The 16,927-nt window shown below is 38.8% G+C and overlaps 1 protein-coding gene across 1 annotated transcript in view; it reads right to left on the bottom strand.

Moving 5' to 3' along the window:
• LOC133411010 (nck-associated protein 5-like) overlaps positions 1-11,538 on the bottom strand; it is a 47,672-nt gene extending 36,134 nt beyond the window's left edge. Inside the window, 2 exon segments of the mRNA XM_061692796.1 lie at positions 7,725-7,854; positions 9,451-11,538. The gene's annotated coding sequence lies outside the window, so the exon portion shown is untranslated.
• Between the last annotated feature and the right edge of the window lie 5,389 nt (positions 11,539-16,927).

The following is a 16,927-nucleotide window of genomic DNA, read 5'->3' as shown; positions in this document are numbered from 1 at the left end:
ACGACGTTACCATTCTGTCGCTTTCAAAGTCTAATCTGGTCCTGCAGGTCCTCCTTTTTCCCGAAGCAGACGAGTTCAAGCTTTGAGCGAAAGCTATTTATTGCTGATGTGCTTTTAAAAAAATATATATCTATATTTGATTGTTTTTCTTCACTGTGAGAACAATCACAATGATTTCAGATGCAGACAACTAAAGAAAAGAAAAAAAAAAGGTTGGGTATTTGATTTTTACTTTTACAAGATACAAGCCATTTAGCGAGAATACAGATTAATGCCGTGTGTACAATGTACAATTTTAACATTATTTCAAAACTGTCAATTTCAATGCATTTCAAAATCATTTTATTCAATCAATTAATTGAACAATGTGACCTATCCCAATTTCAACACAATTCCAAACATGTCAATTTCATCTAACAACGCATCTAATAATTTAATTTAACAATGTCACTGTGTCTTACCAATGTCCATTTCAACGATTCCAATTGTGTGAATTTCATTCAGCAACTTTATTTAACAATGTCCTGTTATATAATCAATTTCAACATCATTTTTAAACGTGTCGGATTTTGTAGGTAATTTGTCCAAAACGTGTACTAGAAATTAACTTGTTTATTGTGTCTGTCTTATCAATTTCAACATCATTGACAAAATTTCAGTTTCGTTTATCTGTATTTTCATTCAACAACTTCATTTAACAATGTTACCCGTTCAACATTGTCACTGTCTTATCAATTTCAACATCATTTCAAACTTTTCAATTTGATTTAACAATGGGTTTACCACTAATTTCATCCACCAATTTCATTTTATTGTAAAGATTGACTCGAACCTCTATGTAGGTGATATTTGCAGCCCCCATGTTATCACCAGCGCGTCCCGAGCTGTAGATCTGTCATTTGGATTTTGGATGTGGACCGGATGCATCAATTGGGGGTCCTCAGAGCGCTGTTTGCACAATGTCTTGTGACAGCTCAGACCTTAAATTTAAATGTGGGTTAATTTACCAGATGAGCTTCAAGTTGCCAACAAGCACAGAGAAGCAATTCTACTCACTATTTTATGTACATGGCTATAGTTTTCCAGTTAACAATGTCACAGTGTCTTATCAATTTCAACATCATTTCAAACTTATTTTCATTTAATGATGCATTTCAGAATAATTTTGTGCAACATCATTTACAACCCCAATTCCAATGAAGTTGGTACGTTGTGCTAAACATAAATAAAAACAGAATAAAATGATTTGCAAATCATGTTCAACCTATATTTAATTGAATACACTACAAAGACAAGATATTTAATGTTCAAACTGATAAACTTTAATGTTTTTAGCAAATAATAATTAGCTTAGAATATTATGGCTGCAACACGTTCTAAAAAAAGCTAGGATTGGTGGCAAAAAAGACTGAGAAAGTTGCAGAATGCTCACAAAACACCTGTTTGAAACATCCCACAGGTGAGCAGGCTAATTGGGAACAGGTGGGTGCCGTAATTGGATATAAAAGGAGCTTCCCTGAATTGCTCAGTCATTCACAAGCAAAGATGGGGCGAGGTTCACCTCTTTGTGAACAAGTGCGTGACAAAATAGTTGAACAGTTTAAGGACAATGTTCCTCAACATACAATTACATGGAATTTAGGGATTTCATTATCTACGGTCCATAATATCATCAAAAGGTTCAGAGAATCTGGAGAAATCACTGCATGTAAGCGGCAAGGCCGAAACCCAACAGTGAATGCCTGTGACCTTCGATACCTAAGGCGGCACTGCATCAAAAACCGACATCAATGTGTAAAGGATATCACCACATGGGCATAGGGACACTTCAGAAATCCAATGTCAGTAAATACAGTTCGGCGCTACATCCGTAAATGCAACTTGAAACTCTACTATGCAAAACAAAAGCCATTTATCAACAACACCCAGAAACGCCGCCGGCTTCTCTGGGCCCGAGCTCATCTTAGATGGACTGATACAAAGTGGAAAAGTGTTCTGTGGTCCGACGAGTCCACATTTCAAATTGTTTTTGGAAATTGTGGACGTCGTGTCCTCCGGGCCAAAGAGGAAAAGAACCATCCAGACTATTAGGGACGCAAAGTTCAAAACCCAGCATCTGTGATGGTATGGGGCTGTGTTAGTGCCAATGGCATGGGTAACTTACACATCTGTGAAGGCACCATTAATGCTGAAAGGTACACACAGGTTTTGGAGAAACATATGCTGCCATCCAAGCAACGTCTTTTTCACGGACGCCCCTGCTTATTTCAGCAAGACAATGCCAAACCACATTATTCACGTGTTGCAACAGCGTGGCTTCGTAGCAAAAGAGTGCAGGTAATAGACTGGCCTGCCTGCAGTCCAGACCTGTCTCCCATTGAAAATGTGTGGTACATTATGAAGCGTAAAATACGGCAACGGAGACCCCGGACTGTTGAACAGCTGAAGCTGTACATCAAGCAAGAATGGGAAATAATTCAACCTACAAAGCTTCAACAATTAGTGTCCTCAGTTCCCAAACGTTTATTGAATGTTAAAAGAAAAGGTGATGTAACACAGTGGTAAACATGACCCTGTCTCAGCTTTTTTGGAACGTGTTGCAGTGATAAAATTCAAAGTTAATGATTATTTGCTAAAAACAATAATGTTTACCAGTTTGAACATCAAATATCTTGTCTTTGTGGGGTGTTCAATTAAATATAGGTTGAACATGATTTGCAAATCATTGTATTTTGTTTTTATTTATGTTTAACACAATGTCCCAACTTCATTGGAATTGGGGTTGTAAATGTCTCCATGTCTTATAAATAGCAACTTAATTTCAAATGTGTTTATTTTTGTAGTTTTGTCCTCAAGATGTAGGAGAAATGCTTCGGCTAATTGTCTTTAAACACCATTTAACAATGTCACTATGTCCAATGTCCAATTGAAACATAGTTTCAAACTTGGTAATTGCACTTAACAGTAATTCTGTTTAACAATGTCACTGCGTCTTATCAGTTTCAACATCACGAAACATTTCCTATTCATTTAACGATACATTTAATTCAACAACTTCATTTATCAATGTCATACATTTAACAATGTCACCAATGTCCAATTTCCACATCATTTCCAACTTGTTCACTTCATTTAACAATGTAATCCTTTTAACAATGTCACCATGTCTTATCAACTTCAACATCATTTCCAATGAGTGGAAAGTGATGACCTTCAAGTTGCTAACAAGCAGTTTTACTCTACTGTATATTGCATGTCAATGACTGTAATTCTTATCTTGTGAAATTCTGTATTAATGCAAATCCTTTTAAATTAAAGCTGTCCTCTTCACTTCTTCACCGTTTCCATTCAATTCCACTGTGCCGGTGTATAAAGCCACTTCTGGACCCAACTCCATCCAATTGCTTATCTCATTGTACTGGCCATACATAGTAGCCTATAAAGCCATTTGTCATAGAGCATAGCCTTTACAGCCTTCTTTACATAGATCCATCAATGCATCCACAAACAAGCCCTTTAACCTCTGGGCTACTGCTGACCCCCTTTTTTTTTTTTTTTTTTTCTCAACGTGGCTACACAATGGAGCTCATCCGGTCCTATCAAATCCATTAGACTGCTTCATGGCGGACAACGCTGATCTCCGCGCTCTGAGATAATGTGTACGTGGTCTTCTTTTGTGGAGGCTTTATCTATTCAGAGGTTTGTCAGATCATACTTGTGTTTGACATTCTTAATAAATCAGAAACTGGCAGAATGAATGGCTCTTGAAGTAGTTACTGTGACAAACAAGCTTCAGCCTTCCCGTAAAGTGCCCCGACTAAATTTTAGTATTGCACAGAGGGCACAGTGACAAAATAAAATGGAGTATCATTAAGCGATAAGGAAGGAATGGGAGGTGTTAGAAGAGCTTTTATGCCGCACATTGACATTAAATCCTTGGCCAAATCCTCTAGTTGGTGTTCGTCAAAGGACAAGGTCCATGAACACAAAATGGCTGACATGTAGTGTAATATCAGGCATGGGTCCTTGAGGCATTATTAGGATTCCCACATAGTTTCCAGGCACGACACGCCCCGCTCCAACATGATTGGCTCCTGCATCACAGGAAGGGCAGGATACGCAGATGTGACGAGATGAGCGTCCCAAACATGTAACACATTTGTACGAAATAAAAACAAAGAAGTTTGTTATGGTTAGGTCTAGGGCTAGGATTGGGGTTTAAGGCGGTGTAGGATGGGTTAAGGTTAGGCTTAGGGTGGGTTAGGGTTAGTGGGAAATGTTAACGCTACCACACTTACGTAAGTCACATACATACTGTACTACTTTTTTTCCGTCTGGAAGCAGTAGGGCGTGTTCTACAGGGATACAGCAGCCAATCATACTACAGCGCTGTGTGTCCCGGAGCCAGTAATATGGGAGCAGGGAGTGTCCTGCCTCGGAACTATGTGGAAATCCTAATAACGTGCGTCATTAAAAGAAATATGTGACTTATCGTAATTTCTCGTGTATAATGCACATTTTTTCCACCAAAAAATTGTCAAAAGTCAATAGTGCGCATTATACATATGTATAGGGGAAAATGAAAAAAAACTTTCAAATTTTACAAATGTATGCTACCATCTAGAGGTTATGAAAAAGCTGTACACTTTCATTCCAATATGCCAGCGCCACGTAGAGGATATGAAAAAGGTGCAGCCTCCAGTTTCATTCCAATATGACAGGGGTACGTATGACTGCATAAATGTACAGTTGTGCTCATAAGTTTACATACCCTGGCAGACTTTGTGAAATATTGTGTTTTTAAACACAACTGATGTTTTAACAACAACCATAATTAATTTCTTTATGGTTATGTTTTGTTTAGTGATAATGCTTTTCTGAAATGCTTGACAGTTTAATTTGAATCCCATTAAAATAATTAAATGTGTTTCGCCTGGCCCTTCATTTTTTCTTTAAATAATTGTACCCATCTTACAAATTCTGCCTGGGTAATCAAACATATGAGCACAACTGTGTGTTTTCTCATTTACTGAATAAAAGTAGGGCTGTGAATTTCAAAATAAGAGCGAGTAAATAAAAACAAAGTATTACATGTTGAAATAAAGTGCTTAACGTCAGAATAATTCTTTGAAAAAACTAACAAAATAGAGATACTATTTTATGTTTTGATCATATGAGTAGAAGCAAAATCATGCATTGTAAAAATGCATTATGTATAGGTGGAAGGGTTTTCCAGAATTTTGAGGTCAACTTTGGGGGTGTGTATACTATACATGGGTGCGCATTACACACGAGAAATTACGGTAAGTTAATAAGGTGTTAATATGTTGCCACCCAATTTCATGTCGATTGCTGAAATTAGTGTCCTACAATTGGCCCCAAATTCTTAAAACTAAAATGGTTGACTTCCTGTTAAATTTCGGGAGTGTGTCCTTGAGACGTTTTTGTGTGTCTTGTTGTGATAGGGTTGTCCGGCAAAAACTGGTCAGGGCATGTGGAGTTTGTTTTATGTGGTTAACTTCAGTTTACAATACTGTATATGTATTTTTTCTTCTTTTTTAAGTTATCTTCTTGTATTCAATTCATATATATATATATATATATATATATATATATAGTACTGAACAAATTAAAATTAAAAAGTATAAAAAAAATTCTATGGTTAAAAACAGTTTTTGTTCTTCGCTTATTTTATTTATGTGCATTAGCCATTTTTTTAATTAATGAAAAATATTGCAAAATTAAATACAATAACGGAGCCATAGCAAAACAAAAGTCATTAAACATGAATTTTTGTCACTACTACGTCCCCTTTACATTAAATAGCTATGTATTTATCTTTGAAAAACTAGTACATGCTACTAATTTGTCTGTTGGGGTTCACTTGCAATGCGATTGTTTCATCCCTTCCACAAGCCAAACCATTCCCTGAGCCACCAGGAATCAGTAAATTATTGATGTGGGTCTTAGCTTTAGGGGAAGGAAGCACAGTGACTTGTTGCTGTGCGTGACACATCTCCCAGCTCGTGTATTATACATGGAGCTAGTCTGTATAGCACGCTTTACAATGGCCAATGGTTCAGTCCATGTTTCTACGAGAAGCCAATAAACCGCAACTCAGTCAGGCAGTCTAAATCAAGGGCTCTCACATTTTGGGGAGAAATTTTTCCAAGGAACACCGTCATAATCCTAATGCCAACTACTATGTATACACCTAAATGCCACAGGAATGAAAATGTTGTCTACTTTAGAGAAAACAAAATTATGTTACGATAACCTTTTTATTTTTTAAAACACAAAATGTAATGAGGAGAAAGTTTAATTTGTTCTCGAGAAAGAAAAGTGTAATCTTTAAAGCACAAAGACATTTTTGTTGGGATGAAAATGCGTAATCTTAAGAGAATACTTCTCGAAAAAATATCCATTTGTACTGTAACATTACAATCTTTCTATCGACTTTCTGTTAGAAAAAAATACGACTTTCTTATCGTAAGATAACACTTTTCAACTTGGCAATATACATCTACGTTCATGTAATGATTACGAATTTTTCTTGAAAAAATATGACTTCATTCTCATCACGACAAATATTTTCTAAAAATGTTATGTTTGTCATCGTAACATAAAATATGATTTTCTTCCCTTGTTAAACTTTGACTTTAATATTATAATATTAAAACTTTATCTTAGAATAATATGATATTATTCTCTTGGGATTATGAAGTTTCCTGCCAAAGAAAAATGTCTTGTAAAGCAATGGTTCTCAAACTTTTTACACCACATATCACCTAAACGTTTACATTAAGTACCACCTAAAAAAAATACTTAGCTCTTCAAGTAATGCCATAATGACCAATATTAAAATACAGTAGTGTAGTAGACCTAATTGCTCATCAAAAATGAGAGATGTTTTATTCCTAAAAAGTATATTTAATATTATCGTAAACCACTGTAAAATTACACAGTTTAAACATTAGCAATGCGTTTAAATATGCATCCATCCATCCATTTTCTGTACAACGTATTGTCACTAGGGTTGCGGGTGTGTTCGAGCCTAGCGAGTAGAATAATAAAAGAAATATTTGAATAATAATTCAACGAAAATGAACTGCACATCAACGTTAAATGAAAATTGTTCCTAAATAAACTATTTTTTGAAAAACAGTTCTTAAAGATTAAATTCATTCTTTTGAACTTAAATGTTAAATACAACTGAACTGGACTTAATCAGTGATTATTTCACATACATACCACTAGAGGCGCACGCATACCACTAGTGGATATCGTACCACACTTTGAGAATCACTGTTACACATTTTTTTCTTGAAAAAAACCCTGACTTTCTTCTTCTCTTTCTTCATAACAAGGAAATTTTTTATTTTTTTTTAAAAAGCAATCTGAGTTTGTTGTCATAACAATACATTTCTTTCTTGAAAGTGGGCAACTTTTAAATTCCTATGGCATTTAGGCATACATAGTAGTTATGTTTAATTGGTGTTAGGGTTATGCCCTCTGGAAGCACATGTAACATAGGATTTGATTCCTATAATAATGCGCCTTTTTGGTCTTTAAAAAATAACTTTATTCATGCAAGAACAACAGAATAATAGGATAGCTTTCTTTCATATCAGAGCTTTTAATTGGCCCTTTTTGAAGTGCTACCACATAATCATTTATTGCAAATGATTCTGCAGAGCCTCGAGAACCCTTGTGTACATCCTTACCTCGTCGGAGATAAAGGTCACATCCCCAGAACACCGGCGACCGGTCCTGATTCGCTAATCTGGGTCAGCACCAGCACCGGATCCATCCTGGCCTGCGTGGATCCTAGCATCCAGTCCCAGGAACATCCACCTGGTTCTCACATCCACACAAAAAAAAAAAAAATAAAAAAAAAAAAAAAAAAAGAAGGGGAAGGAGAGGATCTTTAATCAAGCACGGATCTGCCAAGGACTCGCCAGTCTTCCTCCTCCTCCTCTTCCTCCCCCCTCGTGGTCGCCTGGCTGCCTAATTCGCCGCTTTATCGCTCTATTTGTGTCTTTCTGTGATGCTCACCCGCGTTTCCACCTCGCTACTCTCGCACTCGCTCGCTGGCTCTCTGACTCTCACTCTCTCTCTCTCTCTCTCTCTCTCTCTCTCTCGCTCTTTTGGTTTCTTAGCTGACCAGAGGATGCTGAACATGTGTCAAGGGTGGAGGGTGGGGGTTGGGCTTTCTGCACACTTCATAGGTTGCATCTTGGTGAATAGGTGCCAATGTGTGTGGACCAATTTTAGGGGGTATCAAAATGGCTTTTTTGGTACATTTGTATGCCCGCCCCCCGCCCACCCTGCTTTTCTAACAATATTTTGTCCAATATAATCTTAGAAGCAATAAAACATTGTGTATATTAAATAAATGATGGTAATTATAGTTCAAATTATAGTTCATACTTTGGGATATTAACACTTCTGTTATATTGTCAAGTTAAATAAGTATTTTCTTTAAGTTAAAAAAAGACAAAACTAGATTTTGTTTTTTTTTCTTATTTTTAACTATTTTTAAACATCACATTTAAAAGAAATCTGATTATAACATTAATATTACTGTATTTGTTAAAATAATAAAACAGGAGGGTTAAGGAAATAACGCCAATTATGGTTCAAACAGCGAGTAGCACTTGGGCAGACTGCTGATAAAATAACTGTCTTTTTGGCCTTTTTCCTATCACAATGTTTCCCTTAGTCTAGACACGCTACACATTGCTCCACATTTTATGATAGGAGCAGAGGAGAAGGGAAGATGAAGTGGAAGGGAGTAATTATGAGGAAAAATTGGACAAACATAGGGGGGGGGGGTTTACAGAGATAGAACAGAGAGCTGGGTGTATTTATAGAAGGCTTGGCGGAGGACGACGTGAGGAAATAAGCTCCTCTATTTTCTCTACGTCGTGACACATGGGCCTGCATCTCGGATGATACGCTGCCACGCTAAATTATATCAAAGGAAGCAGATAAAACACACAAACACACAAAAATGCACTTAAGTGTCCCTTTTTGGATGTATAATAATTACTCCTGAGCGTGCTTAGTCATGGTGCTCTTGAGCCAAATCACAAGTCGGGTAACGTATTAGAGGGAAATTAATATTGAGCGGATTGCTGGCTAAACATGAAGCTTTTAAAGATGCATTGATATGAACGCGTGTGTATGTGTTGCACCAGAATACCTCTGGGCTTATGCTTTGACCTAGATTAAGTCGTGATGCTTGCCAGCCTGACAGGCACTGTGTGTGCATACCGAATGTACGGGGTGCACACGCATGGGGTAAAAGATGCATTTGTGTCGAGGTGCAAAAAAAATGAGATACGGGGATGGAGAGAATGTACGTAAGATGCATGAAAAGAAGCTTGAGATGCTGCCTGCCATGCTTGTGTGACTAAAGCTTCGGCTGGATGGCGTACAAAGACTTACCAAGAGGAAGGCGTGCACTGAGGATGAACAACTGCCTCACAAGGGGGGTCATCTTATGTCATTTGAAAACCTACGACGGAATGAAACGACTCGTTAATGTTGAAATCAAGGGAAAACAAGTTGACTTGTGAGCAAACCGTATTAAAAACATTGAAGAAGAAGAATTTTGTATTGTCTTTGCGCCTTACAACATAATCAAAGAAGAACATTTTAAAATCAAACTATAACAATAACTACTCATGGACCAATGTTTTTGAAACATTCAAGAACTCACACATGATCTTGTCTTGGTGAATGAAGCAAGTCAATTCATCAATGTTGAAATCAAAGCATAACAATGTCTCCATCTCACAAGTTGACTCAAGGGCCAACCATATTGAACATGGAAGAACTCACCCTTTATCTCGTCTTTGAGTCCTACAACATAATGAAACCAATTCAATAACACGTTTGAATCAAAGCATAACTGTGTATTCCTCACAAGTTGACTTATTGGCCATCCTTCTGAAAATGTTTAACTCAACCGGAACTTCATCTTTGTGCCCTACAACATAATAAAACAAGTCAATTTTTAAATCAAAATATAACAATGTGTACCCAAAAGTTGACTCATGGGCCGACCTTATTGATACACTGAAGATACAATGTGTACTCACAAGTTGACTCATGGGCCAACCTTGCTGAAACATGGAAGAACTCACCCTTTATTTTGTCTTTGTGAAATAAGTCAATTTATTTATGCTCAAATTAAAGCATAACAATGTGTACACCTCACAATTTGACTAATCGGCAAACCTTATTTAAACATTGAAGAGTTCATCATTATCTTGTCTTTGTGCCCTACAACGTACCGTAGTAAAATTCAATTTTAAAATCAAAGCATACCCACAAATTGCCTCAAGAGCCGAACTTATTGAAACAGGCAACTCATTAACGTTGAAATAAAAGTATGTGTATTCCCAGGTTGACTCTTGGGTCAACTACGGTGAACACTGAAATCAAAGCATAAGGTATACTCACAAGTTGGCATACACAGGAAATGATGCAAAAAGTGCTGAGCCTGGAATACTGGCGATGTAGAGTGGTCATGCATTGGGTGGCTACACAATAAAAATAGGTGGCTGATAAAAATATATATACACTATTTATGTCTTTCCATGTATTAAATATAATGTTATTATCAAACTGGCTCCTTCATGAAACATTTAAATCGCATCCATTGTGGTCACGCTCCTCTACTCATTTCTATTCCAGTCATTAGCCATTATACTCTCAGCTACATCCTATTTATGTTAGCATCTGGTTGGTAAAACACCCAAACGCACTCAGTAGCACCCCCCAGGGAAAGTTTGAAAAGGAAAAAAATCAGCCACAGACACCAGTTTTACCAATCCACACAAAATTGGGTGAACATGTCCATCATAACAGGACGCACAAAACGTCTCAATGACCAACATTGAACAGAAAGTCGGCCATTTTATTTTGAAGCTGTAATTTGGGCAAATTCCTGGGCCATTCCATAAAAAAATCCTTTTTATTTATTAAAATTAAATAAATAACAATCAGCCCCCTGACACCAGGTTCACCGATAGACGCGAACTCGGGTGGACATGCTTGTTGTAACAAGAAACATGAAAAACGTCCAAAGGACCCAACCCCGAAATTCAAAAGTACGTCAACCATTTTGGTTTGAATCAGCCTATTTAGAGTTCATTCCACGGCTCGTAGTTTGAAAGAATGTTAGAAAAATCAGCTCCCGACACGAGCTTCACCAATCGACCAAAATTGGGTGGACATGTCACTTGTAGGAGGACATACGAAAAAGTCTGAAGGACCCATGCCCGAAATTAAACGGGAAGTTGTCTATTTTGGATGCAAATTTCAGGGGCTTCATATTGTGTTAGAAAGTTAGAAACAAAAAGCCAGCTAGGATAGGCTCCAGTTACCTACTACCCTAATGAGGACTATAGAAAATTAATGCATGTAATAAATATTTGAGAATTTATAGTGTACTCCCCAATTAAACTCTAATTTTAACTCAAATGTGAATAATTTTAAAATAAAGGTCGTTTTAAACCAGAATTTATTTTCACATGCGCACCCTTTGTTGCTCTTTCCAAAATTCGGCAATGCGTCGAGACAGAGCCAACTCAGCCAAGCCCCGACACTCCACGGGGGTGAAGCCCACCAAGGCAGTGCCCTTAGTGCCAACCCCGTGCCTCCCCGCCAGCTCTGCAACCCTGGCGGTGATGAGAGAAGCTGGAACGTGACAGTACGGCTGACCCCCGATGCTAAAGGACGGCCAAGGTGCCGTCCCGCTCATTTGGTGGGGCGGACCCCCCGGCACGCTCTCCACGTTGCAGGCGATCTCCACGGCACCCTCGTGTGGCAAAGCGAGGACTTGGACCCCCGGAAGACCCCCTGGCGTGGACTCCCTGATGGCGGTGGCAACGCGCCGTCCGACGGTGAGATCTTGGGTGTCAATAGTAACGTTGCAGTTCATGACATAAGGACTGCAGCCAACACCTATAATAATAGTGAATACTTACTGCTTCATTGTAATAATATACTGTATATACAGTATAGGATTTACGTAAATCAAACATGTTTCTCCTGTCTTGTTAAGTGCACTGTGATTAATCACAAACAGGGTTGCAAAATATTCCTAGGTAAGCCTTAATACAGTAGGCTAAATTAGGTTGTTCCACATTATTAAGCAGGTCACAGTTTTTGGGCATAACAGTGATAAAGTAAGAATACTTCAAGGCCTTGCAAAAGAAATGTAAAAATTGGGCTTTAGAATAAAATCATCATACTGTGAAATAAATTGTGTGTTTAAGAGATGCGTTCACTCCAATCAAGGCGTATTAAGGAAACATTCCGTCAGTCAAATTTTTCATTTTAAGAGTGGGAAATAGGAAAAATGAAAACACATTACATTTCAAGAAAATCATAAAATTTTGGAGAGCACAAGTATTTGTTCCGATTATGGCATATTGAGAAACGTTTCTGACAGGCAAATGTGATGTATTAAGAGTGGAATAGTGATGAAAATTTAAATACTGGAGATTTCAAGACACTCATCATACTTTTTCGGAGAGGAAAAACGTTTCTTAAAGCAATTTCCATTTGGATTAGAGTGTTTGGGCTCACGGTCACTGATGTTGTCGGGGTACACTCGCCTGACTTTGGCGCGGGCAGCGTGTGTTCAGTTCCCACTCAGTGACGGTATGAATGTGAGTGCAAATGGTTGTCCGTGTCTATGTGCCATTCGACTGACTGGCGACCAGGACAGGCTGTAGTCTGCCTTTCGCCCGAAGTCACCTAGGATAGGCTCCAGCGCCCTGCGACCCTAACCAGGTTAAGCGGTGTTGAAAATGGATGGATGGATGTTTGGGCTCACCGGTGAGGCCAAAGCGTTTCTGTGGCACAGGCCCAATGCAGACCCTGACACTGTTCAAGTCGGGCGTTTTCTTGAACCAACCCATCTCCTTCCTCCTCTGCGCCAGCCCCCGCTGAAGTGGGGAATCCGCCCACCCGAAGAGGAAGACGCTGGTGCCCGGGACTCGTTGGGTAAGGTCCCGGGCGATACCTGAGGAACCCCAGGCAATGACCAAATCATGAAGACGACAGCCAAAACCCAACATAAACACAAAAGAGCTGACAATTAAACGCATACACGAACGGTATCTCACCCTGAGACTCTTGAGTACAGTCCTCAATTCCCACGTCCTCCCCCAAGGGGTAGATGGGTATCAGGTCAACGGCACCCAAACACGGGTGGACCCCCGAGTGGGTGCGCATGTCAAACAACTCACAGGCTTTCACACAGGCAGACAAGACGGCCTCCTCTGAAATACGTTAAAAAAATATATTATGTAGTTTTTCTGTCAATTACGTTCCATTAAAGTGGATCAGTACTTACTGATGGATTCAATACTGGCCACAATTGTGATGACGGAGCGGTTATAGTCATGGTCATTGAAGATGTTCAGCACCGTGGTCCCATCTCTTCTAACACCTGTGGAATGATAATGAAAACAACTGAGAGTGTTTGTTGAAACCTTCTAAACAAAATGGCTGACTTCCTATTCAATTTTGGGAATGGTTCTGTGAGGCGTTATGAGGATTCCCACATAGTTTCCAAGCAGGACACACCCTGCTCCAAATATTACTGGCTCCAAGACACGCGCCACTGCACTATGATTGGCTGCAGTATCCCGGCATAATATGCGCAACTGCTTCCAGACGGGAAAACAAGTATGTGACTTAAGTGTGGCGCCATTAATATGTTTCCCACTAACCCTGTCACACCCTAATCCTAACCTTTAACCCATCCTAAACTGCCGTAAACCCCACCATCCATAGCCGAAACCTAACCAGAACAAACTTTTTTTTATTTTTTTTTATTTCTTACAAATGTGATACATGTTTGAGATGTTCATCTCGTTACAGCTGCGTATCCGGCCCTTCCCACGACGCTGGAGCCAATCATGTTGCAGCAGGATGTGTCCTGCCTGGAAACTTTGTAGGAATCCTAATAACGCTTCTGTGAGATTTTTTCATTCATCCAGTCGTGACAGACATGTCGACCCAATTTCGTGTTGAGTTGTGAAACTGATGTTTGGGGCAGATTTTTTTTCCTTTCTAACAAAGTTAAAAGCCTGGAATTCACCAAAGATTGTTGTGCTTCAAATAAAATTGGCCGACTTCCTATTCAATTTCAGGCATGGGTCCTTGAGAAATTTTCGTGTGTGCTGTTATGATAGACGTGCGCCCAATTTCATGATGATTGGTAAACTTGTTATCCCCGGTTAATTTTTTTTCTCACTTTCCAGCGGTTGCTACTGAGTGAGTTTTGGAGGCTGTGGACTACAAAAGGACTACAATTTTTTTTATCAGGATATGAGGTTGCAAAAAGTGTTGAGAATCAGCACAACTTCAACAATATGATAAACCATATTAGAAATCAGATCTACAGTATTAGCTCTTGTGTTACGGACTTGCCTTCATAGTCATATAAAGCCGCCTTGGCCACACTTTCCACCAGATCCTTTCTGCGAGCCTCAGACACGTTGAGCAGGCAGGTCACCAGGCGTCTTCCCGATGAAGTGCCCGTCATGTTTCTGCAATATTAATAGTCATAATATTTGTATAAGATTTGGGTAGAATAAGAAAACATGTACAGTGCCATGAAAAAGTACTGGCCCCCTTCTTAAATTTGTATATTTTTACATAGTTTCCTGACTTTAATGTTTAAGATCATCAAACAAATGTAAATATGAGACAAATTATAACCAAAGTGAACTTAAAATGCTATTTTTAAATGGTGATTTAATTCATCCATCCATTTTCTGAGCTGTTTATCCTCACAAGAGTGCTGGAGCCTATCCCAGCTATCTTCGGGCAGCAGGCGGGGTACACCCTGAACTGGTTGCCAGCCAATCGCAGGGCACATACAAAGAAACAACCATTCGCACACACATTCACACCTACGGGCAATTTAGAGTCCGCAATGAACCTACCATACATGTTTTTGGGAAAACCCACGCAGGCACGGGGAGAACATGCAAACTCCACACAGGCGGGGACGGGCATTGAATCCCAGTCCTCAGAACTGTGAGGCAGACGCTCTAACCAGTCGTCCGCCGTGATTTCATTTATTAAGGAAAAAAACTATTCAGTCACCTGGCCCTGTGTGAAAATGTATTGGCCCTCTAAACGTAATAACTGGTTGGGCCATCGTCAGCAGCAACAACTGAAATCAAGCGTTTTCTATAATTGGTAATGAGTCTTTCACATCTCTGTGGAGATATTTTGGCCCACTCTTCCTTGCAGAATTGTGGTTTTCGAGCATGGACGGCCTTTTTAAGGTCATGCCATTGCATTTCAATCGGATTCAAGTCTGGACCTGGACTAGGCCACTCCAAAACCTTCATTTTGTTTTTTTAAGCCATTCAGAAGTTGACTTGCTGGTGTGTTTTGGATTGTTATCCTGCTGCAGAACCCAAGTGCGCTTCAGCTTGAGGTAACAAACTCATGGCTGAACATTCTGCTTCAGGATAGTCTGTGAAAGAGCAGAATTCATGGTTCCATCAATTCCAGCAAGTTGTCCAATTCCTGAAGGAGCAGAGCAGCCCAAGACCATCACGCTACCACCACCACGTTTGACTGTTGGTATGATGTTCTTTTTCTGACGTAAAATGCCCATGTTGTGCTACGTACATTTACGCCAGATGTAATGAGACACACCTTCCAAAAAGGCTCATCTTGTCTGTCCATATAATACTCCATAGAATATTCTCCCAAAAGTCTTGGCAATCATTCTGATCTTTTTTGCAAAAGTAAGATGAGCCTTTATGTTCTTTTTGGTCACCAGTGGTTTTCGCCTTGGAACTCTGCCTTGGATGCTATTTTTGCCCAGTCTCTTCCTGATTGCTGTGTCATGGATACTGACCTTAACTGAGGCAAGGGAGGCCTGTGGTTCTATAGAAGTTGTCCTGAGTTCCTTTGTAGCCTCCTGGAAAAGTCATTGCTGTTCTCTTGGGGTAATCTTTGTAGGCCGGCCACTCCTGGGAAGGTTCAAAACTGTTCCATGTTTTCTCCATGTGAGGATAATGGCTCTCCCTATGCTCCGCTAAAATCCTAAAGCTTTAGAAATGGCTTTTGTAACCCTTTCCAGACTGATAGAGGTCAATTACTTTGTTTCTCGCCTGTTCTGGATTTTCTTTGGATCATATCATTTTGTTGTCGTTTTTTTATTTTAATTTTATTTTTTTAGATCTTTTGCCTGGCTTTTGTCAGGACAGATTCTGTTTAAGTGATTTCTTGATTGAACAGGTCTGGAGGTAATCAAGCTTGGGTGTGGTCAGTGAAAATTAACCAAAAATTGTGATTAGGCACCAGTAATTCATGATTTAACAAGTTGGGTAATTACTTTTTCACACCGGGCCAGGTAACTTTGAATAGTTTATTTTTCTGAATAAATGAAATCACCATTTAAAAACAGCATTTTCAGTTCACTTGGGGTGTATTTGTTTGATGATCTTCAACATTAAAGTGGGGAAACAAAGCAAAAATATAAGAATTTGAGAAGGGAGCCAATACTTTTTCACGTCACTGTATATATAGGAGGTGTAAAACCTGATTATCTCTTATGTAAACAAGAACAGATTTAATGACTTTTAAAATCAAACGGAAAAAAACAAGTAGTGACTTCTCAAATGCAAGATTCTATTCATTGCAGCAAGAAAAGTAGTGTCAATATGAGTAGATGGTCTTTTCAGGAAAGTGCAACTTCAATATTTTCTCATTATTTTAGGAAAAACCATTACTAGTTTGTCTTCCTTCTAGAATCAGTGTACCATCAAACCAAATGCTGTACAGTATACTATGAAAGAATAATAATATAAAACTACAGACAAGTTTTTCTTTTCACAAAAGTGCAACATAAATATTAAGTTATAACATAAAAACG

Source organism: Phycodurus eques, chromosome 12 (assembly GCF_024500275.1).
Source record: "Phycodurus eques isolate BA_2022a chromosome 12, UOR_Pequ_1.1, whole genome shotgun sequence".
Classification (NCBI taxonomy): Eukaryota; Metazoa; Chordata; class Actinopteri; order Syngnathiformes; family Syngnathidae; genus Phycodurus; species Phycodurus eques.
This window is presented reverse-complemented; position numbering and strand designations above follow the sequence as displayed.